Source organism: Mustelus asterias, chromosome 4, assembly GCF_964213995.1.
Source record: "Mustelus asterias chromosome 4, sMusAst1.hap1.1, whole genome shotgun sequence".
NCBI classification, from domain to species: domain Eukaryota; kingdom Metazoa; phylum Chordata; class Chondrichthyes; order Carcharhiniformes; family Triakidae; genus Mustelus; species Mustelus asterias.
The window spans coordinates 124,144,482-124,171,971 of NC_135804.1; the positions used below are offsets into that span (position 1 = coordinate 124,144,482).

The 27,490-nt window shown below is 43.5% G+C and overlaps 1 protein-coding gene and 1 long non-coding RNA gene across 7 annotated transcripts in view; one reads left to right on the top strand and one right to left on the bottom strand.

Annotated features, from left to right (window-relative positions):
- Positions 1–21,381, top strand: part of LOC144492388 (uncharacterized) — a 28,047-nt gene extending 6,666 nt beyond the window's left edge. The window contains exon 4 of the long non-coding RNA XR_013497585.1: positions 20,525–21,381. This is a non-coding gene — a long non-coding RNA (uncharacterized LOC144492388). The remainder of the gene's footprint in view (positions 1–20,524) is intronic.
- The window catches only part of elf1 (E74-like ETS transcription factor 1), a 277,826-nt gene that overhangs the window by 154,446 nt on the left and 95,890 nt on the right, over positions 1–27,490 (bottom strand). The window lies entirely within an intron of this gene.

The following is a 27,490-nucleotide window of genomic DNA, read 5'->3' on the forward strand; positions in this document are numbered from 1 at the left end:
GAAATGAAAAAACCCAAAAATTTCACGGTCCCACTTAAGCAGCAGCTTAGGTGCAATAATTCAGCTTTAAGAATGCTAGATGTGTAATCTGAAGACAGTTAATGAACGTATGGTGAAATCATCAGCAAGAAAGGTCCATCTGATAGAACAAAGGATGCCACTGATGTGAAGGAGGGACAGAGTGGGAGAAAGGAGGAGAGTACCCCAAAGAAAAGTGAGTGAATGGGGGAAAAAGGATGCAGAAATAAATTACTAATTACGAAACAAATAAAGCAGTGACATTACAATCATTCATTCTCAGGTGTTAACAAGGAACAGGTGCCCATCCCAGACCAGCAGTGATAACAAAGTCTGCTTCAATTGTGGAGTAAAAGCCACTTTAGCACAATATTCCAGATTGCGCATTTATGTATGAAACAAAACAGTCTTTCGTAAAGTCTATCGGGCAAAGGTGGCCCACAAAGACCAGGAAGATCCCAAATTTGATCCTCAGGTTATTTGATTCTCAGTCCACACCTTATTCACTCAGATCAGTTTGGGTAAGCACAGTTGGTGTAATTCTCAGCCAAGTTACCAAGGAAGGAAGGATGTGTGTATGAACAAGAGACCCATCTTCTTTCACCAGAATGGAGGGTTCAGACTGCTCATGCGCCAATGCCTTACAACTGCTTCCCAGCCACACTACAAGTCACAATCATATGGTTCAAGACGTTTAATTGACTGCAATTTTCATTTAAACCAGAACACTTCCTGAGGCACAAACAGCAGAGGGGGGCACTGGTTCAGACAATCGGAATGCTTCCAGAAGAGGCAAGGTTTTACGTTTATTTATTGGTGTTACTAGTAGGCTTACATCAACACTGCAATGAAGTTACTGTGAAAATCCCCTAGATAAGTGTTACAGTGGAGTCAGTGTGCAGCCTGCAGAATTGCTCTAAATTAGTTTTTACCCATTACTAACCCAGACGTTAAAGAACCTTGGTCTATTTCTTGTATACACTTGTTTTTGTTCAAATTACTATTTGACTCTGAATGCTGGGGTAATATGTGGAAATGTTAATACATTAACTGACCACAGTTTTTTTTGAAAGCATTTGTGACAAACCCAGAGGGCCTGCAATTCTACAACGTAGATATTGTGTTACAAATAGGGACAATTGCAACTAGTTCCCTACATTCAGCTACTATACAAAAACTTGGTTCTGTGTAGTCTTATGAACTTGTAGGTCAAGCGTCACTTATTCCGATTTCCTGATTCATGATATATCAGCATCTTACTTACTGAATAGGCAAGAAATTACTGTTCGTGATATCAACAGAAAAATGCTTCACACATTCATGCTATATTTCTCGGTTTTAGATGTTATTATGGACCTGGAGTAGTTCAGTTGGGTAACTCTGTGGCTTCTGAACTAGAAAGACCCTGGTTCAAGTCCCACTTCAGGGCTTGTCGCTCATCGAAACAACCAGTCGCTGGTACAAGCAAGCCAACGTGTGCATTGGTGCCAGGCCCCGGCTCAGATAAATGAGGAGGGTTGGTGGCAAGAACAATATCCAGCTGGAAAATCATCCACCAACTCTAAAAAAAATTAAGTCGAATAACCAACATTGTGTTGACCCCATCTAACACAGGAAAAGCTGAAAGAGAAATTGAGGTCTTTTAGCTAAAATTAATGGGCAACATCACTATTAAAATTAATACCATAGGAACATTCTAAGTGCTGTCTGCCAATATTGGTGACAATAAATAACAGCTCCAACTATCAGAAACGGGACAATAATGATGTAAAAAACAAGTACACATTATTAATACACAGGGTCCCGTTCTTTGTAGACAGAGCAAACTGGTACACATATTGCCCTTCTTTCAGCTAAACTAGATAAATGCCAACCATTCGCTAACTCATTCCTCAGGGCAATGCCGTGACCAATCATGGTCAAACAATGCCTGGTTTAAAATGAAAACAATACTTGGCAATTAACTGTCAGTCACCATCAACTGGTGCATTCTCCATGGAACTACAAAGCAGAGTCCATTTGCCACCCAATTAGTACTCTCTTCTCATACAGTATAAATTGTTGCTTTCCCCCGCAAAGTGTCCTGATGAACGCAGGATGAAAAGCCTCGACATGTCTCTTTTTGAGCAATTCCAAGTTCTGTATGACCAAATTACTCTTAGTTAAAAAAAACTCCCGATAGGGATGCAAGGGCAGTAACTTAGTTTCAAAGATTAAACATATGATTCCTGATATCCCCTTTTAGTTACCACCCTCCAATTATTTCCAAAGCATATCTTGGTATTTGTGCATAGACTGATTAGTTCAGTTGGTTAGCTTGTGGATCAGATTAATACCAACAGCATAGGGTTCAAACCCTACTTTGGCTGAGGTGACACCAGGCCTGCCTCATCACTGTGCCTGTGGCTCGGCAAATAGCGGCCAAGGACCTGCTTTCAGGCAGAGAACTCAAGGAGAAGATAGGGAAATGATGCTCAATCTGTACAGACCCAAAGCAAATGGGTAACAGGACATCAACATTGTATTAACGCTACCTCTAGTGGGAATGCTAAAGATGGGGCATCCATTGTATTTTGGCTACACAGGTGTTATACCAATGACCAGCAGATTCAGGTAACTGAGCAAAGAAGTGGGGACTTACAAACGTGAGGTTGGAACAATGTCAGCACCGGGCTGACAGGTCAAACAATTCATGAGCGATGAGAACTGTAGCATTTTACTTTAAATTTGCGGAATAGCTTTGGCACTCTGCAACCTCTCACCTTGAGCCCCATCGAGATGATTAAGTAATTTCATGTGCCAACTCCACTGTAGATCCTCACTGAGAAGACAATGCTTCCCATTTTCAGAGTGAAAGAAAATTAAACTTGTCAAACAGAAGCTTTGCAGCTTTTTGAGAACTCTTATTGTAACCACCAAATGAAGGATTCACAATGATTACACTTAACACAAGAATATGGCAACCAGACGTACCATCAACAGCTTAATACCTTCCTTTGAGTTCTATTCTGTATTAATAAAAGGACACACACTACCATTTACCTGACTGTCACACAATGGAGGCTGTCTACAAAAATCAATGGAAGGCAATTGAAATGTTTGAAAGAAAAATTCTTTTGACTTCAAGTCATGAAAACTGCATGTGACTTTGTAACCTTATAGACGTGAAAGAGAATGTGGTTGCACTTTGCATGTTCATGTGGTATTCAAATGAAGAAAGCAGAGTCCAGAAAAATGTTTGGAAGGATTTGCATAAAATAACACAGAGGAGCCTCTAATTCAATTCACAGTTTGCAGATTTGCCTCCTGTGGAGCAGCATTATTTAGGGAAAAAAAAGGAAGCTAAGTACTGGAGGATGGTCATTTTGTTAAAACATTTTGCAGATTAAAAATGAGTAAGGTACATTACACACAGAATTAAAAGTTGCTCAATTACTGGTAAAGATTGCCACGTCAGCCTGTAAACCAAAGTGAAATCCATCTCTAATGAACTCTCAAACCCATTTAATATACAATAGGAATTTCCACCAGCTTTTAGGCAAACTTAAAGCAACATTTCATGTTATTGAAGCATTTAAATGTACAAAGGTTCCCCGCAATTGATTAATCTGTATACTCTGGCCCACAGTGTAAAGTATCCTTGTGAGTATGGCATGTGAGCAACTGGATTATTCTTTCTCTATGAGAGGGACAACGCAAGATAGGGGTCAAATTTAATGCCCTCCCAGAGAGGAGCTTGGAGCTGGGCAGAGGGCATTTAAACAGGCAAGGAGGGTGAGGAGGTGGGGACCCCACCACTTTCCTCTCTCTGCCTGGATTGAAGTTCTTAAGTGAGCATTTAAATTCTTATTCCACCACTGCTAATATTAGCCCAGTGACAGGCAGAGCAGTCACTATGCAGGAAGCACGAAAAGCAAGCTTTTAGCCTTCCACTGTGGGGAGTGGTGGGAAGGGGGGGGGGGGGGGGGGTTGGAGGAGTGACTTCATTGCTCAAAGGCACTCGGGAAAGAGGGATCTGCAGCCTCAACTGCTGAAACTCTCGTCCAAGCCTCTGATACCCATAATCTCGACTATTCTAATCCTCCAGAAACCAGAGGTCATCCAAAATTCTGCTGTCTGTGTCCTAACACGTACGACCATTACTCACGTGTTCACTGAGTTTCACTGGCTCCCCATTAAGCAACAGCTCAAGTTTAAAATTCACCCTGTTTTCAAATCATTCCTTGGCCATTCCTCTCCCCATCTCTGTAACCTCCTCCATCCCTTCAACCCGCAAGATATCTGTGTTCCTCTGGTGCATCACTGACTTGAATTGGCGGCTGTGCCTTCAGGTGCCTGAGCACTAGGCTCTAGACCCTTCACCTAAACATCTCTGTACCTCACTTTCCTATTTTAAGATATTCATCACAACTGACCTTTTTGGCCAAATTTTCATTCTGCCCCAACAAGTGGCAATGTGTCAAATCTTCATTCATAGCCTTCCTGTGGGCTACTTTGGAACATTTTATGTTAAAGGCATTGTTTAAATGCAGGTTGTGTTGTTGTTGCTGCACTGCCACAGACTTGACCTCCAACCTTCCCCTGAGCAACCAAATATATTGTCCTTGGATGCATTCAAAGTACCATTGTCTCAAACAAACAAAATAGACAAAAATCACATCTGCATCAGATGTTTCACCTGGACCCTGCTGCTAATGTGTAATTCACTTTTCCAGCTAGCTTTTGAGTCACATGGATTTAACTCCCTGTATGTCAAGTCTAATATAATAGCAGCATTTGATTTAAACTGTCATTTCCCCTCATTATAAAGGAGTCAAAAATCTTGAGAGATGTCAAGAGCACATCTGAATACCACATTTTTCAATATCTATCGATAACTCTCCACCTCCAGCCTCTGTTGTGCAATGTTGACAATTCTTGATTTTGGTCTATTCAGCAATACTCTCACCTTCCAATATGAAAGTTATGATCTTAAGCCTTATTCCTGACTCTGAAATCTCAGCTCATCGCTGTAACGCATCAGTGCTCTTCAGATGAGCCGGAAACTAAAAGGCCCCACCCAATCTGCCAGTTTAGGCAAGTGTGGTTGCACATCTCCATTCAAAGAAAGGCAGGGAGTTTTCCCAGTATATTGGCCAATACCCACCCCCCCCCCCCCCAAAGAACCAAGGCATTAAAAACAGATTAACTGGTTATTCGTGTTATTACTGGATGTCTGATTGTGCTATGCATATAATAGCTGCCACCCATATAGGAACATCGACTGTACTTCAAATTAATTCACCCCGGATGTTCTGAAAAATCAGGCATCACATAAAGACAGGTTTCTGCCTCCCCCCCCACTTAATTGCCAGAATATCACAATTCTTCACAAGGCACTATTGCGTCCTGTGTCAATTATTCCAGTAGAGGCAAAGTGACATGGTCATTAGTGAACTGAATACATCAGTAATTAGACACCGGCAGTGCTATACTTGAAGCTAATGTAGTTCCACAGAATTCTTCTTTCAGTTATTCTTTCATGGGATTGGGGTGGCGCTGACTAGGCCAGCATTATTGCCCATCCTTAATTGCCCGAAAGGAGGTGGTTGTGAGCCGCCTTTTTGAATCACTGTAGTCCATGTGGTGTAGGTAAACCCACAGTTCTGTTCGGGAGGGAGTTCCAGGATTTTGACCCAGAAATAGTGAAGGGAAAATGACATTCCAAGTCAGCGTAATGAGTGGCTTGGAGGGAAACATACAGATAACGGCATCTGCTGCCCTTGTCCTTCTCAGTGGTAGAGATCACAGGTTTGAAAGATACTGTCAGAGGAGCTTTGGGGAGTTGCTGCAGCATATATGGTGCACGCTGCTGCCACTGTTCGTTGGCAGTGGAGAAAAGTGAATGTTTAAGGTAGTGGATGGGATGCCAATCGAGTGGTTTGCTTTGTCCTGGAAGGTCATCAGTCTTCTTGAATATTGTTTATTGTTGGAGCTGCACTCATCCAGGCAAATGGAGAGAGTTTTCCATCACCACTGATTTGTGCCTTGTAGATGGTGGACAGGCTTGGGGGAATCAGGAGCTGAATTATTCGCCGCAGAATTCCCAGCCTCTGACCTTTTTTTTGTAGCCACAGTCCAGCTTCTGATCAATACCAAACCAGGATGTTGACAGAGGAGGATTCAACGATGATGTCATTGAATTTCAAAGGAAGATGGTTAGATTCTCTCTTGTTGGAGATGGTCATTGCCTGGCACTTCAGTGGCATGAATGTTACTGGCCAACCCAAGCCAGAATGTGGCCCAAAGTTCGGATAGAAAGCACAACTAAAACCATTTTTGTACTTTCAAATCCAAAGGCCCCTCATTCTCCAACATGATGCAATTAAAACATGTTCGATACATTCATTTAAACGAAGCAAAATTAGAGAAACTCATATTTGTAAAGTTATGCATTTCTGGAGTAATCACTAAAAAGAAATCAAAAGAAGTGAGGGAATGAAAGATGAGTCATAGCCACAGAAGCCAGGGGAAAAGGCTGCTAATGGCAGTTCAAAGAGAGAATAAAGCTCTCATCTCTCCTTACAGATGCTGCCAGACCTGCTGAGATTTTCCAGCATTTTCTCTTTTGGTTTCAGATTCCAGCGTCTGCAGTAATTTGCTTTTATCCACTAAAAAGAAAGGACAGTCTTGGAAGAGTCTCAGTGCTCGAGTGAGATTCTCTCAGGGCCCTGAAAGAATGGGATTGCAACACTAGCCCAGTTCAGATCCATTCAACAAAGGCCAACCTTGACCTGACTGGGCTATAAACAGTTAATCGGCATTCTGATTCATATCAGACAGGGTAGCAGGCATAATTACATGGTACCATGCAGAACTTAAATAAGCTGTGCAATACAACTGGAGACAGCAAGCTAATAAGCTCAAAGTCCTCTATTCCACAGTGGAATATGCTGGATTGTATGGTATTATCGACAGATGGCTCAAACAAATCCAGATTTTGCTTTCTGTATCTTAGGTTAAACCTCCAATTGTTTGTCTGTAAACCCTTAGGAATTTCAAATATACGCATTGTTAAAAATAGATCAATTCCCCTAACTGCGAAGTTACCGTTTGTGCAACAGGATCTCACAATTCTATTCGGATCTAATGATTAAAACCTAAATAGGAAAATAACAAACTCAGGGCAAGTACATGGGCGTGCTTATCTAATCTACTCAGGATTTAGCATACATGCAGAAACATGTAGACACACTCACTCCTGCTGAAACGGGATTCATGCTCAGAGCTTGGTCCGATCCTCAGCCTTAGCTCAAGCAATCATCCTCCAGTTTCGAAAATGGAGGGCTCGTGGAAATGAGTTGATTCTGATGAGCTCGAGATTAAATTCCCCAGACACTCCACATGCACTCTGTGCTGACTGAGTGTGTCAAAATGCTTGCATAGTTATGATATTATGAAAGATTTCCAATTGGAATCATTAAATATCTCTCAAACCAATTCCACTTAATTCTTTAAAACATGTTTGAACCAATCGCTTGTCAACAAATCTCACTGCTCAACTTTTCAACCCCGTGCACACATTCATCTCCACCGTCTCCAGCATTGGATTAACTTTGGTTCATCAATTGCCCATTTGCATGCAAGGATCAGGGGTCAGAGGTCATTCTGGTGTGCTCACTTGACCAGTCATTTGCGCATTCCTGAAAACGACCAGCCTGGATTATTTATGTATTTTCCTCACATTTTTGCATTTTGCAGCTGCATGCAGATCAGTCAAAAGAAAAGCACTTCAACGCAATGGCCTGGTGGTATTATCACTAGACTATTAATCCAGAAAGTGCGCTAATGTTCTGGAGATCCAGGTTCGAATCGGGATTCAGGTCACCCGAAAGATCATCAATCTGAAATGTTATCTCTGTTTCTGCAGATGTCATCAGACTTGTTGAGTATTTCCAACATCTTCGGTATTTCAATCTGAATACTGTTCGAAATAAACTCAAATAAATTTTCAACATTCAGATCTTGCCCAATTGATGTAAAAAATAGAATCATCGCTTGGTAGAATAATTCTTCCAAGTCTCTCTTTTCTAAGCAGTGTTGCCTGGAATCATCGATCATTTCCTGCTCTTCTCCTGAATGTGCTACTGGACTTGCATACAACCCTTTTGGGTTCATACAGCATACCTTACCCAAGCACCTGACCATCATGTCTTAGCCAACAAAATGAGCATTAATTGGCTATTTTACCATGTGGAGCATTACAGCTGAACTCGATTCTATATTTATCTTTGCCATCACTCAACATTCACAAATGTAAAGGTTCAGGTAGGAATCCATGGATAGCAAACACAGAGAAAATCCCAGCTGTACTGTCTCCAACCCAAGGACATGGAGGTGAATTTTGCAAACCCCAACTCCAATGCTCTCCGAAATCATTCAACTCAAAAAAGCTGGAGGTTAAAACTTGGGGCCTTCCAGGGTTAGTAGAAGTAAATTCCACAGCTATACATTTACCACCTGAGCCACAGTAAACAGGTTAACCATGAAAAACACCTACTTCAGAAAAAAAAACTGGAATCACACTTCACAAGATTCTTTGTGTGTCCATAAATAATTCATGAGCTCGCTGGAGGCATCTTTGGCTGTCTGGTGCAAACTTCTAAAAAATCATGAATTAGTACTTTTGGAAATGAACTAAAACTTATCGAATCCCTCCATGGCTTCAGCTGGCGGCACGGTAGCACAGTGGTTAGCATTGCTGCCTCACAGCGCCAGGAACCTGGGTTCAATTCCCAGCTTGAGTCACTGTCTGTGTGGAGTTTCCAAATTCTCCCCATGTCTGCATGGGTTTCCTCCAGGTGCTCCGGTTTCCTCCCACAGTCCGAAAGATGTGCTGCTTAGGTGCATTGACCCGAACAGGCGCCGGAGTACGACGACTAGGGAAAATTCACAGTAACTTCATTGCAGTGTTAATGTAAGCCTTACTGTGACTAATAAATAAACTTTAAAAAAAGCTCTTTCTACCTCTGCAATCTCCTTCAACCTTACAACTCTCTGTATACCCCCACTCTATTCTCTGTTACACCTCCCCTCCAGTTTCTTTGTTGCCTTCAGCTGACAATCTCACCAACTATATAAATACTGTTAAATCCGTGATATCTGATTGGACAAAACTGTGCATGAACACCGCTGGCTCACAGCAGGGTCTCCACTGGCCATTGATAGCCAGTGTCAATGGTGTGTGCACCACCTGGTATCAGAATACCTAGTCTTCCATTTGTCAACATACCCATCATCAATTGGCAATGCCGTAATCAATCCTCCACAGGGCGTTTTAATAAAAATGTAAACAGTGGGGTTGGCCCCGGATCTCAGGAATCACCAGCTACGCCTATATGGGTTCCTCTCTTGCTTACTCCTGCATGCATGGGCTTTTGATCTTTGAGCACAATGGAAAATGAGGGTTATAAAAGTAACACCGTTCACAAACAATTATGGAGAAATCAAGGCTGCTGGAAGAGGGAAGCAGCTTTGCCCCAACACCAGGACTCACAATATATCCAGCAAAGTTCCCCATTCAGAAGAGGAAAGGGAGCTTCATGTAAAAGAAATTACTTTTCAAACTTTAATAAGCAACGTTGAAATGTAGGTTTGAAAAACTTTCACCACAGTTTTCTGGAAGTGAAATGCTTATTCAACTATTTTATTATAAAGTTATGAGGCACATTTTGAAACATAATGTATTTAATATGTACATGGTAATAAAATATAATGACATTTAATAGTCTCATCAGCTCATCCGTTCTTTTAATTAACCAGAATTTGCTCTGCCACTGTTCTATTAAATAGAAATTTAATAGGAGTGAACATTAGTGGAAGACAAGAACAGAATGAGGTTCCCCAATGACTCAGTGTTTAAATTACTGCCAGATATGGTCCCAGCCTGTAAGGCCCAGATTCAAGCCCTAATCAATATTGTGTTAGCTGATCTCAGCAGGGGTAGAAAAGAAGGGTTCTCTGTGAAGCCAGAGCTGGGGATAAATACAGCTAAAGCTTTTGAGAAAGTCCCACATAACAAATTAGTGCAAAATTAACGGATTTGGGATTGGGAGTTATACATCAGCATGGATTGAGAATTGGTTCGCAGACAGGAAATACAGAGTAAGAATAAATGGATATTTTTCCAGATTGGCAGGTGGTTAGGAAGGAAAATGGTATGTTGGCCTTCATTGCAAGAAGACTTGAATACAGGAGAAGGATATCTTACTGCATCTGTACAGGGCTTAGCGAGACCACACCTGGAGTAGTGTGTGAAGTTTTGGTCCCCTTACCCAAGAATGGATATACTTGCCATAGACAGAGTGCAGCGAAGGTTCATCAGACTAATTCCTGGGATGGCAGGGTTGTGGTACAAGGAGAGATTCGGTCGACTAGACTGGAATTCAGTCTAGTTGACCGAATTAATTGGAATTTAAAAGAATGGGAGGAGATCGCACCGAAACGTACAAAATTCTGATAGGGTTGGACAGACTGGATGCAGAAGCAATGTTCCCCCAGTTTGGGGCATCTAGAAAAAAAGTCACAGTCTTAGAATCTGGAGTAGGTCATTTAGGACGGTTATGATGATGGAAAGACCATGGAATATATATACAGATATATTGGACTTTGAAAAGAACTGAGTTTTATATTTTAAAATGGTCACAATCCCGAAGATGGCTGAGAATGTAGAGTTAGCCACTGACAGGAATGGCTGCAGGAAATTTCTTGAAGGAACAATGGAACCCATCCTATGTTTCCAGACAAGGTACTTCCAGCAGCATCCAAAGACTGATACCATCTCAGGTAAAGACAAAACAAAATAACGACTATCTCATCTCAAAGACCTCGGGTGTAATTGCCTAGATGGACTCGTGATTTCGGGGTTTCCAGAGGAATATACAAAGAAGTTAAAAGCTAGCTGAGAGAACTGCCCACTGCCTGCTCTGCTAGTCTGTTGGTCTGTGTGCGCTGCAAGGAAAAGCAGCTAGAAGTTTTCCCCACTGACGATGAGACAGTACCAGAAGCAGTATCCCTGAAAAAAGAAAATAACCATCTTGCGCAGGAATATCTAACACTCTTTCTCTGACTGTGGAAGCCAACCAGCCAACAATAAAGGATCACAGCTGGAAAAGAACTGAAATATCTCTTCCAAACCACAGAACATCTGAACTGAAGAATCAACCATTCACCTGCAGAACCGAGGAAAAATCTCTTCATTTAGATTGTGGTGAATCTATGTAATTCTCTGGGGAGTTAAGTCACTGAATATTAAGAAGGAAACAGATAGATTTCTAAACACTAAAGGTGTAATGGGGTATGGGGAGACTACAGGAGTATGGCGTTGAGATGGAGGATCAGCCATGATTATATTAGATGACACAGCAGGCTCAAGGGGAGGGATGGCCTACTCCTGCTTCTATTTTCTATGTTTCTTGGTTTCAAAGGTTCCCTCTACTGATCATTATCCAGTAATCTGGATTGCCTCTGAACCAGTAGCATGTCCCATTCACCCATCACCCCTGTGCTTCCTGACCTATGCTGGCTTCGAGTCCAGCCTTGATTTTAACATCCTCCTCTTTGTTTTCAAATCCCTCCATGGCTCATCCCTCCCTCTGAGACCTCTGTGCTCCTCTTATTCTGGCATTTTGAATGTTGAACAGGTTTATTTGGTAGCAAATACCAAAGCTTTCGGAGCTTGCTGCTCCTTCGTCAGATGGAGTGGTCTCCATTAAAATCTGACGAAGGAGCAGCAAGCTCCGAAAGCTTTGGTATTTGCTACCAAATAAACCTGTTGGACTTTAACCTGGTGTTGTGAGACTTCTTACTGTGCTTACCCCAGTCCAACGCCGGCATCTCCACATTTTGAATGTTCCCAATGTTTATCACTCCAAGCACTGGCAAATCTTTGTGCCGTCAGCTGCCTCAGCCCCAAGGTTTGGAATTCTCTCACTAACCTCTCTGCCTCTCTCTTCCTTTCAGGCACTTCTTAAAATGTACCACCTTAACCAAGGTTTAGATCGCCTGTCCTAATATCTCCTCATGTGTTTCAATGTCAAATATGCTGTTGTGAAGTGGTTTGGGATGTTTTACTGCATTAAAAGTGCTATATAAATAAATACAAGCTGTCATTTGTGTGGGTACCAAGTATTGAGAGCAGTTAGATCATTTGGATTCTGCGATCGCCAGATTCTCAGGAAGGACAATTACTTGGATGAGAGACCAGAAAGGCACCTGCACAACGGTACTCTGACGTGAATGAAAAATCGATACCTTTTGGTGCAAGGCTGAGGTAATAGAGAAATGAGGAGGTTTGGAGGAAAGTCAACAGGAATGAAACGGTCATCCTTGCGATTCACCCACAGGGCACAATCTCAACATTAATCTGCATTGTCTGCCGAGGGAGGGATAATGGAGTGAATGTGGTTGACTTGGAAATCAATTCAAGGGCAATTAGGGTTGGACAATGAACGCTGCCGATAAATCCCAGCGATGCCACATCTCATAAATGAGTTTTTAAAAAAAAATAAGTTCATCCTGGTGCCAGCTGTAGGGGATCTCTGACATCCTGCAGCGATGATGTCTTCAAAGAGTCTCAGCTGCCATCACATGCAAGAGCGCTCCCAGAAAGGCATCTGAGAGGTAGGTTCTTCAAATTTTACAGCAATCAAAATAACGTTTGGGGCATGGACATGGGATGGAGGTCGAAGGATGAAATACCAATTTTTAAATAGTAAAGTGTTTTAAAGTTTTAACAGAACACTTTGCAGGGATGGTGATATTTGATGTGCCTCAATATTGGGGTCTCCGTGCCAGACATGACATTCAACAGAAATTGCCAGAATTTTCCAGTCCTTCATGTCAGCAGGGTTGTCCAGTCCCACCAATGTCAACGGAGATTTCAATGACTCACTATGGCTAGAAAACTCTGGTCTATGTCTTAAACGACTGTTAAAAACCCAGTTGCCCCTCATTCAACAAAGCATAACTTTATCAAGGGTTTTCACAAACAGAATAGCAATGTAAAAAGTCTACGCTCATGTCAAATCAGTGATTTCTAATTGATTTCCACCTGCAAAGTCTTCAGTGGACGATCAGAAAATCACAGAGCAACTTTTGGATTTCCATATTTATCCTCATAGCCACTGACTCCAGAAGTTCCAGTTTCACAGATTAATGGACAATGAAACTTAAATACAGTCAACAGTTTTCAGGCAAAACAACTCAAGACCGGAAAACTGGTAAACAGCCGAGATCAAACCTAGAGATGATGTGGGAGGTATTGGCCCAACTTTAAAAAGCATGTGTGCACATAAATGATGAAACTCTTGTGGTTTTAGGTCTCTAAATTCATGTCTCCAAGTGTCAAAATAGTTCATGGCTTTGTTGTGTAAAGCACACCACAGAAAAGCAGCAGGCCATGTTACCCAGGTTACCTCGGCTACACGACTGCTGCTAAAGGCAGTCACTATTGCTTAAATATAATGCTCACCACATGTATAACAACACCAGGTTTAAGTCCAACAGGTTTATTTGGTAGCAAATGCCATTTGGTGGCATTTGCTACCAAATAAACCTGTTGGACTTTAACCTGGTGTTGTTAAACTTCTTACTGTGTTTACCCCAGTCCAACGCCGGCATCTCCACATCATGACCACATGTATCACAGACTACTGCAGTTGTAATGTTCACATTGAGAAACATGGGTGGCCGGTTCGAGAGCTGTGGCTCACTCTAGGCTGTTTGGTCCTTTTGGTTGAAAGATCAACCGGAGGGTAATGCAGTGACTTGATCTCACATCCAGCCAATTGTCCTATCTCAGCTGTGCTGCCGCAGCAAGGGAGCAACCAAAAAGAGGAGTATTATTAGGCAATGTGGCCTGATGATAGGTCAGGAAGGTGGCTCAGGACAGAACATGTGATGGGGTGGGGGCGGGGGGGAGGGATGTTGAAAAAAGCCATCGCATTTTAGGATAAAATTACCATTAAATAGGAAGTTCATGTGCTGAAGGAAATTAGATAGAAAAGGAGGAACTAGAGTTAAAATGTAGTAAAGACAACTTTTTTTGGCCCTTTTTACATTGTGCTAGATTCCTGGAGATTCCAGGTTCAATTCCAACCCCTACAGCATGCCTGGCCAATTTTTAAATGGAGCAATTCTCTTCTGTTTATTTAAACATATTGTACCCTCGTTATTCAATTGAATGTTTCAATACAGTTGAAAATCAGCCACTAAAGGGAATGACGACTCAATGAAGTAAGCCTCAGAAATGGAGAGGGAGAGTAGGTGAGGGTAATGCACAATTATAGTGGCCTGGATTTTCAGCACAAAGCAGAGAGTGGGAACCTCAGGAGATGTGCCTGCTAAAGCGGGGTCTTCATTGCTGGCTGGATTGTGAGGTGGGAGGAGGCAGCGTTGGTTGGTTGGGGTGGCACGGTGGATAGCACTGTTGCCTCACAGGGACAGAGACCTGGGTTCGATTCCCGGCTTGGGTCACTGTCTGTGTGGAGTTTGCACGTTCTCCCCGTCTTTCCTCCGGTTTCCTCCCACATTCTGAAAGACATGCTGGTTAGGTGCATTGACCGGAATAGGCACTGGAGTGTGGCGACTGGGGGAATTTCACAGTAACTTCATTGCAATGTTAATGTAAGCCTTACTTGTGACTAATAAACTATAACGTTTACTTTTTTTAAGTGCGCGAGACGAGGCCAGATGTAAATAAATAACCTTCATTATCATACAGCTAATGGACATAAAGAGCAACAGCAGTGATCAAATTTAATTTAATCCATGCATTTGCCTTTGTGTAATGACACAAAATATTAAATATACTCAACTTATCCACGTCAGTGATCAACTCAGACTCACAATAACTCCGCTGCATGGAAATCATAAACTCCCTACAGTGCAGAAGGAGGTCATTCAGTCCATCGCATCTGCACCGACAACAATCCCACCCAGGTCCTATCCCCGTAACCCCACATATTTACCCTGCTAATCCACCTGACACTAAGGGACAATTTAACATGGGCAATCAACCTAACCCGCACATCTTTGGACTGTGGGAGAAAACTGGAGCACCCGGAGGAAACCCATGTAGACTCGGGGAGAATGGGCAAACTCCACAAAGATAGTGACCAGAGGCTGGAATCGAAGCCAGGTCCCTGGTGCTGTGAGGCATGATATGGAGATGCCGATGTTGGACTGGGGTAAGCACAGTAAGAAGTCGCACAACACCAGGTTAAAGTCCAATAGGTTTATTTGGTAGCACGAGCTTTCGGAGTGTCGCTCCTTCTTCAGGTGAGTGAAGAGTTGTGTTCACAAACAGGGCATATATAGATACAGACTCAATTTACAAGATAATGGTTGGAATGCAAGTACAGGTAATCAAGTCTTAAAAGGTACAGACAATGTGAGTGGAGAGAGGGCCAAGCACAGATTTAAAAAAGGTGCGTATTGTCTTCAGCCAGGACAGTTAATGAGTTTTGCAAGCCCAGGCGAGTCGTGGGAGTTACAGATAGTGTGACATGAACCCAAGATCCCTGTTGAGGCCGTCCTCATGTGTGCGGAACTTGGCTATCAGTTTTTGCTCGGCGATTCTGCGTTGTCGTGAGTCGTGAAGGCCGCCTTGGAGAACGCTTACCCAAAGATCAGAGGCTGAATGCCCGTGACTGCTGAAGTGTTCCCCGACAGGAAGTGTTCCTCACCAAGCAGGAGTGTTCTCGTCCTGTCGGGGAACACTTCAGCAGTCACGGGCATTCAGCCTCTGATCTTTGGGTAAGCGTTCTCCAAGGCAGCCTTCACGACTCACGACAACGCAGAATCGCTGAGCAGAAACTGATAGCCAAGTTCCGCACACATGAGGATGGCCTCAACCAGGATCTTGGGTTCATGTCACACTATCTGTAACTCCCACGACTTTCCAGGGCTTGCAAAATCTCACTAACTATCCTGGCTGGAGACAATACACATCTCTTTAACCTGTGCTTAACCCTCTCTCCACTCTCACTGTGATGCAGCAGTGCTCACCACAGTGCTACCGTGCTGCAGAAAATATCAGAACTTGGTGAAAGCTTGTCCTTTCAGCTTACTTTTTAACAACCTCACTGACTTAGTGACCACCTTCACAGCCTTTTCTGGACCTGACCCTCCTTTTAGTACCCTGATTTAAGAAAAAAGACAGAAAGCCTGCCTCTATCTCTGGGTTTTATCTCTTGCTGTTTCTGGCTAGAAGAGACCATGGGCTTCACAATGCAATGGGTGGGAGGTATTCGTCCCTTGCTGAGATAGGCCAACATAGTTACAGCACGTGGGGAAGATAACATCAAAGCTAAGCTCATACGCATTTTATCTCCTGTCTGCTCAGTAACTTGTGTGAAACTAGCTTGTTTCAAAAGTAACTTTCCCCTCCCAAGGGACTCGGGTTCGAATCCCGGCTTGGGTCACCATCTGTGTGGAGTTTGCACGTTCTCCCCGTGTCTGCTCCGGTTTCCTCCCACAGTCTGAAAGACGTGCTGGTTAGGTGCATTGACCCTGAACAGGCGCCGGGGTGTGGCGACTAGGGGAATTTCATAGTAACTTCATTGTAGTGTTAATGTAAGCCTTACTTGTGACTAATAAATAAGCTTTAATTTTAACTTTAACAAGCCCAACCCCTTTCTTTGGAAAAAAAAATCAAAACTTCTGAAACAGGATCTTGTTCAGATTAACATTTCCAGCGTGTCCACATGAATTTTTACTTAAAAACAAAACCCACATCCCATTGTGCAATCCTAGATTCTGTCCTTCCAAATTGAAGTTGGAATCATCAAATTCTGCTGCACAGGAGGCCGTCAAATGAAGCTGCATTCCTCACTGAATGAGCTGTCCACAGCCCCATTCCCATTACTCCACAATACCCTTTAAAATCTTTCCTTTCAATTTAATTTCCCCATTAAAAATTATTATGGATTCTGCATCTGCTTTCACATTTGGTAGACATCCCAAACAATTCTCTTAACTATGGTGATGATCTTAAAATAATGTTTAAAATTTATTTATTAGTCACAAGTAAGGCTTACATTAACACTGCAATGAAGTTACTGTGTAATTCCCCTAGTCACCACAGTCCTGCGCCTGTTCGGGTCAATGCGCCTAAACAGCAAGTCTTTCAGAATGCGGGAGGAAACCGGAGCACCCGGAGGAAACCCACGCAGACACGGGGAGAACATGCAAACTCCACACAGAGTGACCCAAGCCGGCAATCAAACCCGGGTCCCTGGTGCTGTCAGGTAACAGTGCTAACCACTGTGCTACCGTGCCGCCCACTAGACAATAAATGTGTATTACTGATTCACGAATATGGATTTGGGAAATAGTTTCCCCAAATTATCTCATTAAAATCTCTCCTATTTTCCATCGCTTTCTTAAAACTCCTTCCAGCCATGTTTAAAACGTACTACAAAATATCTAACAATGCATTACTGCCAAATGCATTTGAAGTGTAGCCAACGAGCAGCAATGCAACAAATGCCAAGTTTCTGGTGATTTTAGTTGAGGGATAAACATTGGTTGAAAGACTAAGAGAACTCCCAAGCCCTTCCTCAACTCATTTGTGGAAACTCTAATGGCCAGCTAAAAAGACAGATTGAGCCACAGTTTAACATTTTGCCCAATATAACACTAACATGACAACTTCAACTTTGCATTCCGGTTTTTGATCTACGGGGGATTATGGGGTTGGTGGAGCAAAGGAAGTGGCTTTAAGGCCACACTCAGATCAGCCATGGTCTTATTAAGTAGAGGGGTAGGTTCGATGGGCCAAATGATCCTATTTCTTACGTTCTTACGAACTTATGTACTCCATTTCTGGTGTGGGGCCTGAACTGATAATATTCAGATCAAAGGTAAGATTGCTACCCTGAAAACAAGCTGACATGTAAATACCAACACTTACAGCTCTGTCAATGTCTGTGATAGATATCTAAGCAATTTGTAAGTATCAAAATAAGCACATTTCACAAAGGCAATCTTTCCAATCTTGTACTGGCATGAATACATTGAACATCAAACTAATGCTAACACTGCAAATATCAATAAAAAACATTCAGTAGACATAGAAAGCAAATTAAAGTCTGCTTTTTCCCTCCTATTTCCTTCACACATTTTATATAGCTCAGACTTCCCTGTCCATCTTAAAGGTCAGAAGGGAATCTGATGACATATCTAGGGGAAAACGATTTCTCTAATCCTACATTAGTTGTGGGTAAAACACTGTAGCGAGAGGAGTGTGGTGAACAGAGGAACTATTTATCTTGAAAAAATTAATCTCACTGGTTGATCAAAAGAGAGGCAGCTAAGGTTTTAAACACATGCCACAGAAACGGTATAAAATAGCTACTTTTGGTGAGAGTATAACACATTTTGATAGACGACTAAACTTTTAGGCCTCTGAAAAGCTTTGACTCTATATATGTACTTTAAAAAATAGGGGACATCTTTTGGGCTACCCAAAATAAGGAAGAGAATGTTTAGAAAGAAAAATCACTCCATATGTGAGATGGTCCAATCATACGTACAAAAGCAGGGGCCATATGTACAAGTGGCCTATTTTGTGTTAGTGCATGTTTCAGTTCACATTACAAGATGGCTGCTGTAATACTGTCTGGTGCGAAAGGGAATGAGGCCTAGTTCCTTTTTCCTTCTTGCACAAATTCAATTGCCCTTTAAAATTGCTGAACTACATGAAAAATGGCAACTGGTGATCAAGTACTGGATATTTGCATTGCAGTTTGGCTTGTATTCACAAAGCACAGTTATGGAGACAGACAGAATTATTTGATAACAGGGAAGGAACAGTAAGCTAAGCCTAGTTTCTACTCAGGCTGAGAATATGGTAAGTGGAGGCAGAGGCAACAGGAGGGAGGGGGGCGGTGGGAGGAGATTCCAATGGATTGTGGCCTGGGTTAATTAACTCAGCCTAATTTACATTGTGGGTGAAGGGGGTTATCAGACTTCATGCTGAACCTCAAGGGAAACACGAGCTGGCCAATGGGTTGCAGGAGAATGCCATCGGGGTCTAAGGTTGCATTGGCAGTGCCGGCATTGGCCACCACTTGCTGTCCGTAGCAGCTAAGGTTGTGACAGGGCATCATTACTGGCACCATCAGATCCCGCTGCGTAAAAATGGATGAGCTATCCACCCCCACTACTGAAAACCAATGGAGGTGAAATGATGGTGGGCTTGAGCACATTGTGAACACTGCAGCAAGCACCCGCCCAATATTTTAAACATCCATCCACCTCCAATTTCCACGCTGGTGCTGTGACAATGGATGCAGCAATGGAAACAGGTCATTGCTGCATCCATTGTCAAGCAGACCTGCTCTCTTATCCGAAGAATGGTGTGTAAGAGCGGTTGAGGCGGACAGAGAGGACAGCGAGGTCATGACCAGAATATTATGCTCAGTGTCCCAGGATTCCCTCCAGGATACCGCCCGCCATGACCTGGAAGTGATTTTATGAGGTGGGCAGGGCATCAGGGACACACACACAACTGCCCTTGCCTCAGTTAATCGACACACGCACCAGTTAAGGCCCTTAAATAGTCACTTAATGACCACTTAAGGGCCTTTTCCCATCCAGCCTCAATTTGTAGTCTGGTGGGTAGATGGCTGTTGACAGCTTGGGGAGAGGGGGCCATAGCTGAACAGTGTTGGATCTCTGATGGGAAGTACGGAAGGCATGCTTCAAATCGGAAGCCCTCTTCTGATGGGATACACTCTTCCTTTAAGGTCCAGTAACATCTGGATGTACCTCTCCAGCTCCAACCCATCCCCTGAGATCTTGATCGCTTCCCCCTTTGCAGCTCCCCAGGCACACGCTAACCTCCCCACCCTGGGACCCCTGCCACCTGTCCTCTGGTTCCCACTTAGTTCCAGGTAGTACCTGCAGTACCTCTTCTGACCACTGCAGCGCTGTGTCTGGAGGGACTGGAAAGTTGCTGGCCAACCAGCTAGGCTTCTGCCAATCAAGACTCGTGAAATGGCATTGGTGCTGCTGGAGTGAGTGGAAACTCTTTGGATAGCAGAGGCTGACCTGAAAATTCAGACCCATTTTATTTTCTTTTTAAAAATGACTAGCGACCCATTCAGCTCAAGAGCCAATCTGAACTTGGTAAGTTTTGACATAAAGGAGAGAAAGTTAGATTTAGGATGGAATTAACAAAACCATTGCAAAAATGAACATTTACATTGGGGCGAGATTTCACACTAATTTAAACGTAGCAAATGAAAATTGAAGTAAATCGACAAAAGCCCTGGAACAAGTGACGAGGTTCACATATCTTTGGCAGATTTTCAGGGTTGGCAGGAGATGGGATCATGAAATCTGTAGAATTGAGGGGGCTTAGACCAGGTCTGTCAGAATGAAAACTGTGTTATCAAAAAAACTGGACTTGAATCTCAGGAAAAGAATGACGATATGCTACATTTTGCCATCTATGTTACAGACCTCAGAAGATATCGACAATAAATGAAGAAACTACTGATAAGCTGAATGAATGCATTTGAAATCATAGAATCCCCAAGGGCAGGAGGAGGCAATTCGGCCCATTAAGCCTCCACCCACAACAATTCCATCCAGGCCCTATCCCCTCAACCTCACGCATCTACCCCGCTAATTCCCCCTGACATTAAGGGGCAATTCATCATGGCCAATCAACTTAATCCACACATCTCTGGACTGTGGGAGGAAACCCACACAGACATGAGGAGAACATACAAACTTCACACAGACAGTCATCCAAGGCTGAAATTGAACCCAGGTCTTTGGCACCGTGAGGCAGCAATGCTAATCACTGTGCCATCCATGTGGATACAGGAAGATGTTCCATTCCGTGGAAGATCATTGGAAATGAAGTTACTGTGAAAATTCCCTACTCGCCATCCCCTGGTGCCTATTCGGGTGCACAGAGAGTGTACGAGAGAAAATACAATATTTTGGTCACATCATCAGTGCAGACGGTAGACAATTGTTGGAAGAAAAGTTCGATTGAGGGGGAAGGAGAGGAGCAAATGGATTAAAGAGGTAACGGACTAGATGATTTGACCTATGTGGAATGTGTAAGAGAAGCACAGGATGCACAGAGGTGGAGATCCATGACAGTCAACTTTCAGGGAAGTAGATGAACCCCAAAGAATTAAAGTAGATTCAGCTGGGGTTTGGCACCATTTTAATGGGAGGCCACATTTATTCCTCGTTAGGATCTTTTATTTTTCCAAGAACATTATCTTCATTTCTTGCAAAATGCAAAAGCCCTGGTTGTAAATGTGTTTAACTGAAGCTATAAATCAATGAGTTACTGGCGAAGCTTATTGTTCACATATTTAATTAACAGGATAGATCTCATGTCTGGTTTAGACTAAATTCTCTGGATGTTATAACTGGAAGTCTTTTATTTAAAAAAATGATACCAAATTATACATGATACTTTTACAAGAAATTCCAGTCATCATTCTTGAGAATTTCAGCCTAAACACCCAACATTTTGCTTGTGAAATGAAATAGCTGGGTCAGGTGCCCACATCATTCTTGCTGGTGTGTGTGATCTCACTGAGGCTGGGGATGATCACGCTAAGGAATGGAACATTTTGTTTCCCTTGTAACCACTGACTAAACAAGCAAGAAGCACAACAAGCTTGCACCTCCCTCAAAACCCCCAGAACACTTTCTGATAGTACAACTTCAATAGTTCACATCTCCATCCATGCTGTAATGAGAATAGTTTGTCTGCCTCCCCCACCATCTTCAAATGTTCTTCCCTCATCTGAAGGCAACACTCAGCGTTGCTGCAGCTCAGCTAGAGGATGTCAGGCCATCTAAACTGGCAGCACTGAGCTGCAAGCCTGGGCAGGCCAATGAATTGCTGAGCATATCAGAGGCAAGTTTTTATCTAATTTCACAACTCCCGGATAACATGGAAACCTGGCGAGGCATATCTCGCCTTCCAACCCTGGGGAGGAGAGGTATGTCATAGTCCCCTGACTGCTACTTTTCCCTGTTCACCTAACTTTGCACAAACCAGGGTTGAACATACCTGGTGTGTACAGCTCTGCGTCTTACCAAGTTATGTTCATTTAGCCACTGAGCTCTCAGGGCAGGCACCAGGGTCACTTTACTTTAATAAACTGGGCATTCAATTATGACCAAACAGATTTTAATTAAGATTCAGCAAGAAAACAATTTTTAAAATGCAATTGCTAGCATTCAGTGTCTGACCACACAGATGGAAGGATACCCTCCCCATTCCCCAAACAGACATTTCCTCTCATACTTAATTTCAGAAAATCTATTTTCACCACAGAATCCCTACAGTGCAGAAGAAGGGCTTTCGGCCCATCGAGTCTGCACCGACAACAATCCCACCTTGGACTTATCCCCATATCCCCACATATTTACTCCGATAATCCCTCTAACCTACGCATCCCGGGACACTAAGGGGCAATTTAGCATGGCCAATGCACCGAACCTGCACGTCTTTGGACTGTGGGAGGAAACCCTAAGCAGACAGGGGAGAAACTCGACACAAACAGCAACCAAAGTCGGGAATCGAACCCAGGTCCCTGGAGCTGTGAGGCAGCAGTGCTAACCACTGCGCCATCGTGCCAACCCCAGGCAATATCTTCCAAATTGGTCAAATTTAGGTATAAATATTTCACATGTTTGTACATTATTTTTGCTTTATGTTTAGGGTGATCAACCTATTTATTTGGTTAATACCAGCCCAAAAAATAAAACAGAGGAAAGAGCACATTTATTGTTCATACCTGTACCTCAGAATGTGCAAAGTGTAACCCACAATTTTCCAAATGTCTTTATCACACATACCAGCACCTTCTAAAGCCCATGTTAAAGGAGATGTTCTGGATACCACAGACATGCTGAAGGAGCAAACCTAGCTTTTGTCAAGAAAATTGAAGGTAAACCTTGGCCAGGATTGTTGGGGTGGAGGGATTTTCCCAGCACACCATCCAAAAAGTCAGTGGGGAACGCATCACCCTCAATACTGGCTTTTCTAAGTGGTCATTAATTGCCACTGAAGGGCCTCAACTGGGGCAAGGTCAGCCTCTATCCGTCTCACCACAACACTGTGGTGAGGTTGGGGTGGGTGGGAGGCCGATGTGAAGGCCTTCCGAGAAATTTAACTGGCACATCACCACCCAAACCCACTGGTGGGGAGCGTAACATTCCATCCCTGCTTTTAAATGAAATAACCAAATATTGCAACTAGCACATAGAAGTTTGTATTCATCCAGGTAATAGAGACCATGTACCTGCCAAGCCATCTTTTCAGTACACAGGCTCTTTTCTCCATAAAATACCATTTCACTGGAAATAAAGGCATCCAAGATATAGATTTTTGCCAGGAATCCACAGCCACTGTCCCTCTGTGCTTCACAGTCAGGAAGCACGCTGCTGGATTCAGATCTTGAACTCAAGGGATGGGATTTTCCGGTCACGTCCACCCCAGGACCAAGAATCCCCACCTGAGATCAATGGATCGATCAGTGGTCTGTGAAATTGTCTGTTTCACCGGTGACAGTAGCCGTGATAGGCAGAACCGGAATATCTAAACCAAGATGTGGGGTTTGAACATTTTGTAAACAATTAGGCTTGGGTCACCGAAATAGACCTTCCAGGTTCCCTGCTGTGAATTAAATAAATAGTCAGGGCAGAACTGGTCTCCATGTTGCTGGCCTCTCTCTGTGCCTCCTTGTGAAGGTTGGGACCAAGTAAATCCTATGCATGTCTTAACACTGTTACTGTCCACTTTTCTCAAAGAGCAACAGTCTCAAAACTTGCCTATTGACTCCCGCATGATGCGGTTACACTCTGCAATGCTGTAGTTTAGTGGAGTCGGGTGGAAGGCGGCAGAAAGAAAAAAGAATTGCAGAACAGAAGAGTGAATGATCAAGAAAGGGGAGGGGAGGTGGACAGGGAGAGGCTGGGCAGGGGGTGAGAGAGTGCTAGGCAATAAGGGCAGGGAAGGGTTGGCTGGTCAGGGTTGTTTTTTTTTCAGTATTGAGGATAGAGGTCAGGTCCCATTTTCTTCAGTCAGGGAGAGGACGGGGCAACGTCTGTCAGTGAGAGAGACAGAGAACTTAATTCGGCTGGGCCTATTTCCCTTTCCAGCTGAGGCAGGTTAACTTCTCGGGGGTTGGGGGCAGTAGTGGAGTCCGGGTTTCTTCTGTGTTACGGGTTGGAGGTGAGGGGGGAAATGGGTGGTGTAAGGAGAGAATACGGTCACCCTCTAATCCTTTCGGCAGGGGTAGGGGAAGGAGGCAAGCAGTGTCATCAAGAGTGGCTCAGTTAGTAGCACTCTCTCCTTGGAGTCCGGCGGTTGTGCCTTCGAGTGTCACACCAGAGAATTCAAAACATAAACTTAGGCTGACCCTCCAGGATACTACTGAAAGACTGCTACACTGAAGGAACTGCCATTTTTCAGAGGCGACAATAAATTCAGAGCTCATTTGCCTTCTCAAGTGGACAGAGAAAGGTTCCAAGGTACTATTGCGAAGAAAAGGGGAGAATTGATCTGGTCAATATTTATCCCTTCAGTAAACATCATAAAAACAGAATTAGTTGGTCATTTTTCAGATTGTCGGTGGGATCTTACTGTGCCCAAATTGGTTGCTAAGTTTCCGACAACAATAATTACACTTCATTAGCTGTAAAGCACTCCAGTATGTCCTGAAGTCCTGAAAGCTTCTGTATAAACACAAATCTCTCTCTTTCATGGCACTTTTGCAGAGAATAGATTTTCATCCGATTGAGTGGAGATGTCAGTTGACAGTTCCTTCCCTCTGTTGCGCCAGCTGGGTGTGGTGACTCTGAAGGGGCTGACCTCATTCTCATCAGGAGAAAATTTGGCCTGGATTTATTGGGTGGGGGTTGTGGTCACTCCAGTAGAGGGTGGGAAAGGAAATCAGTTTCTCGGCAGCAGAGAAACGATCCATCCAAATGAATAAGTTTTGGCATTGACAGCAGCTTGCATTTCTGTCAGGGAGGTTTGAAGGAATGCACAAGATGCCAGAATCAGATAGTGAGAGTTTGGTGATGGTGTGAATGCGTGTGCACGTACGCCCTTTGTCAGCAAGGCTAGGGGGGGCGACAGGGCAGCAGCACTTAGTGTGTGATAGGATACAGGCAGCAGAATTTTGGGTGAGTGGAAGTTCATCAAGTCAGATGATGGGGAAGCTAGCCAGGAAAGTAATTCAAATGGTTGAGTCTGCAAGTCACAGAGGCATAGACGAGGACTCCAACCACAGAGGCACGAATTAGAGGTGAGGATGGACAATGTCAGAGCAATAGGAGAAGACAGACTATGAGATGGACATTACAAGGTCGGAAGCTGAGCTCTAGGTCACATAGGACACGGAGGTTACGAATAGTTTGTGTGAACATTTAACAGTGGCTGGATGGGAACGGAATGGAAAGCACCAAGGATAATGGCTTTGGTCTTTCCAATGTTTGACTGGAGTAAATTATGGCTTTAACAAGACTGGCTGTCAGCCAAGCAGGTTGACAACACGATGCAGTGGTGGTGTTGAGAAAGAACAGAAAGCTGGCAGTCATGCATTGAACCCATCTGCCCCATTTTATGGCTCTGGGTTTTGAATGAGTTAATATCTTTCCCCCATGTCACTGAAATGCAACATGAATATGAGGAAGAGAGTGGGGCAAAGGATGGATTTGTGCAGCGCTTCTAAGATAACTGGACTAGGTGGGAGGGGTTGGGGGGGGGGGGGTTAGTGGGGAAATAAATTGCTGGAAGATTTTCAAGAGTTTACGGGGAAGGTAGGCCTGGAGTAAGAAAGGAGAAGACAACTAAGGACATTTGAGCAAGTGGAGACTGGGGAAGGGGCAACAATTTGCAAGGGTGGAGGAGTAAGTAGGATTTTATTTGAAAAGGGGGTAATGACAGTGTTTTTGACAGAGGCTGAGAGCGCAGGAAATCATTTCAATTGTCAGCTAGCATGGGCCAGGGAAGGAAGTTATGTGGTCAGCAGTTTAGTGGGAATGGAATCAAGGGAGGAGGAAATAAGTCTCAACTCTTAAGGGGGTGAAGCAGGAGTTAGGAGAGGGGAGAGCTTGGATGGGAAAGCCATGGGGAAGGTTTGGCAAGGGAACACAAGGCCAATGTTAGTGGTGTGGGTAAAGGAAGCAGACAACTGAATGGATGATCTCAACTTTGAATGGCAAAATGAACTCCTTGCACTTATTTTCTGCATAGTGGCAAAGTGGTTAGCACTGCAGCCTCTCAGCGCCCGAGACTCGGGTTCGATTCCAGCCTGAGGTGACTATCTGTGTGGAGTTTGCACATTCTCCGTGTCTGCGTGGGTTTCCTCTGGGTGCTCTGGTTTCCTTCCACACTCCAAAGATGTGCAGGGTAGGTGGATTGGCCGTGCCAAATTGCCCCTTTGTGTCCCAAGATGTATATATTAGTGGGATTAGCCGTGGGAAATGTGTGGGGACAGTAAGAAGTCTCACAACACCAGGTTAAAGTCCAACAGGTTTATTTGGTAGCAAATACCATAAGCTTTCGGAGCACAGCTCCTTCGTCAGATGGAGTGGATATCTGGATAGAATGTGTGGGGATACAGGGATAAGGCCGGGGGGCGGGAGGGGGTAGACCTGGGTAAGATCATCTGTCAGAGATTCATAGATCAAATGGCCTCCTCCTGATTCTATGATAAAAGCAAATTACTGACGGATGCTGGAATCTGAAACCAAAAGAGAAAATGCTGGAAAATCACAGCAGGTCTGGCAGCATCTGTAAGGAGAGAAAATAACTCTTATTTCGAGTCCAGATGACCCTTTGTCAAAGTGATTCTATGATTCTATACTGATGCACATGAAGATGTAGAGGGAAAGAGAAGGGGGTTCATGGAGATAGGAAGTAGCAGAGAAAATTTTAAGCATCATCTTTGCCTTCTAACATGGTCCTGGCACAGTGAGTAGTTTGGAGAATGTGTCCAGATAGAACTTATTTAGGTTCAGCCAAATCTGTGATGTAACCACATGTCAGTCTGGAGGCATAGAAAACTAGGGAGGGAAGATAAGGGATCACACTTGGCTGTATTTATTAACCTGCCAACTCATACTGTGAAGGTTCACATGTTAGTCAAGCCCACCTTGGCAAGGTACCAAAAGGCAATTACCACCTATGGAACCACACCCTTTTAAGGGGATAGGGAGAAAGATAAGAGCTTCGTCATGAAGCTTATTTGATTCTCTTATTTGCAAGTCAGAGGAACAGTAAATACTGAAAGCAAATTAAGTTGTTGTTGTCTGGCATTTTATACACATTTAGAAGAGTCTCAATGCATTGGGAACTGACATTAGGGAGGTATTTAGTGGAAGCAATTTGTTGCACAATCGAAATCAGAATACTGCTGTGTCCCGGCCAGGGTTG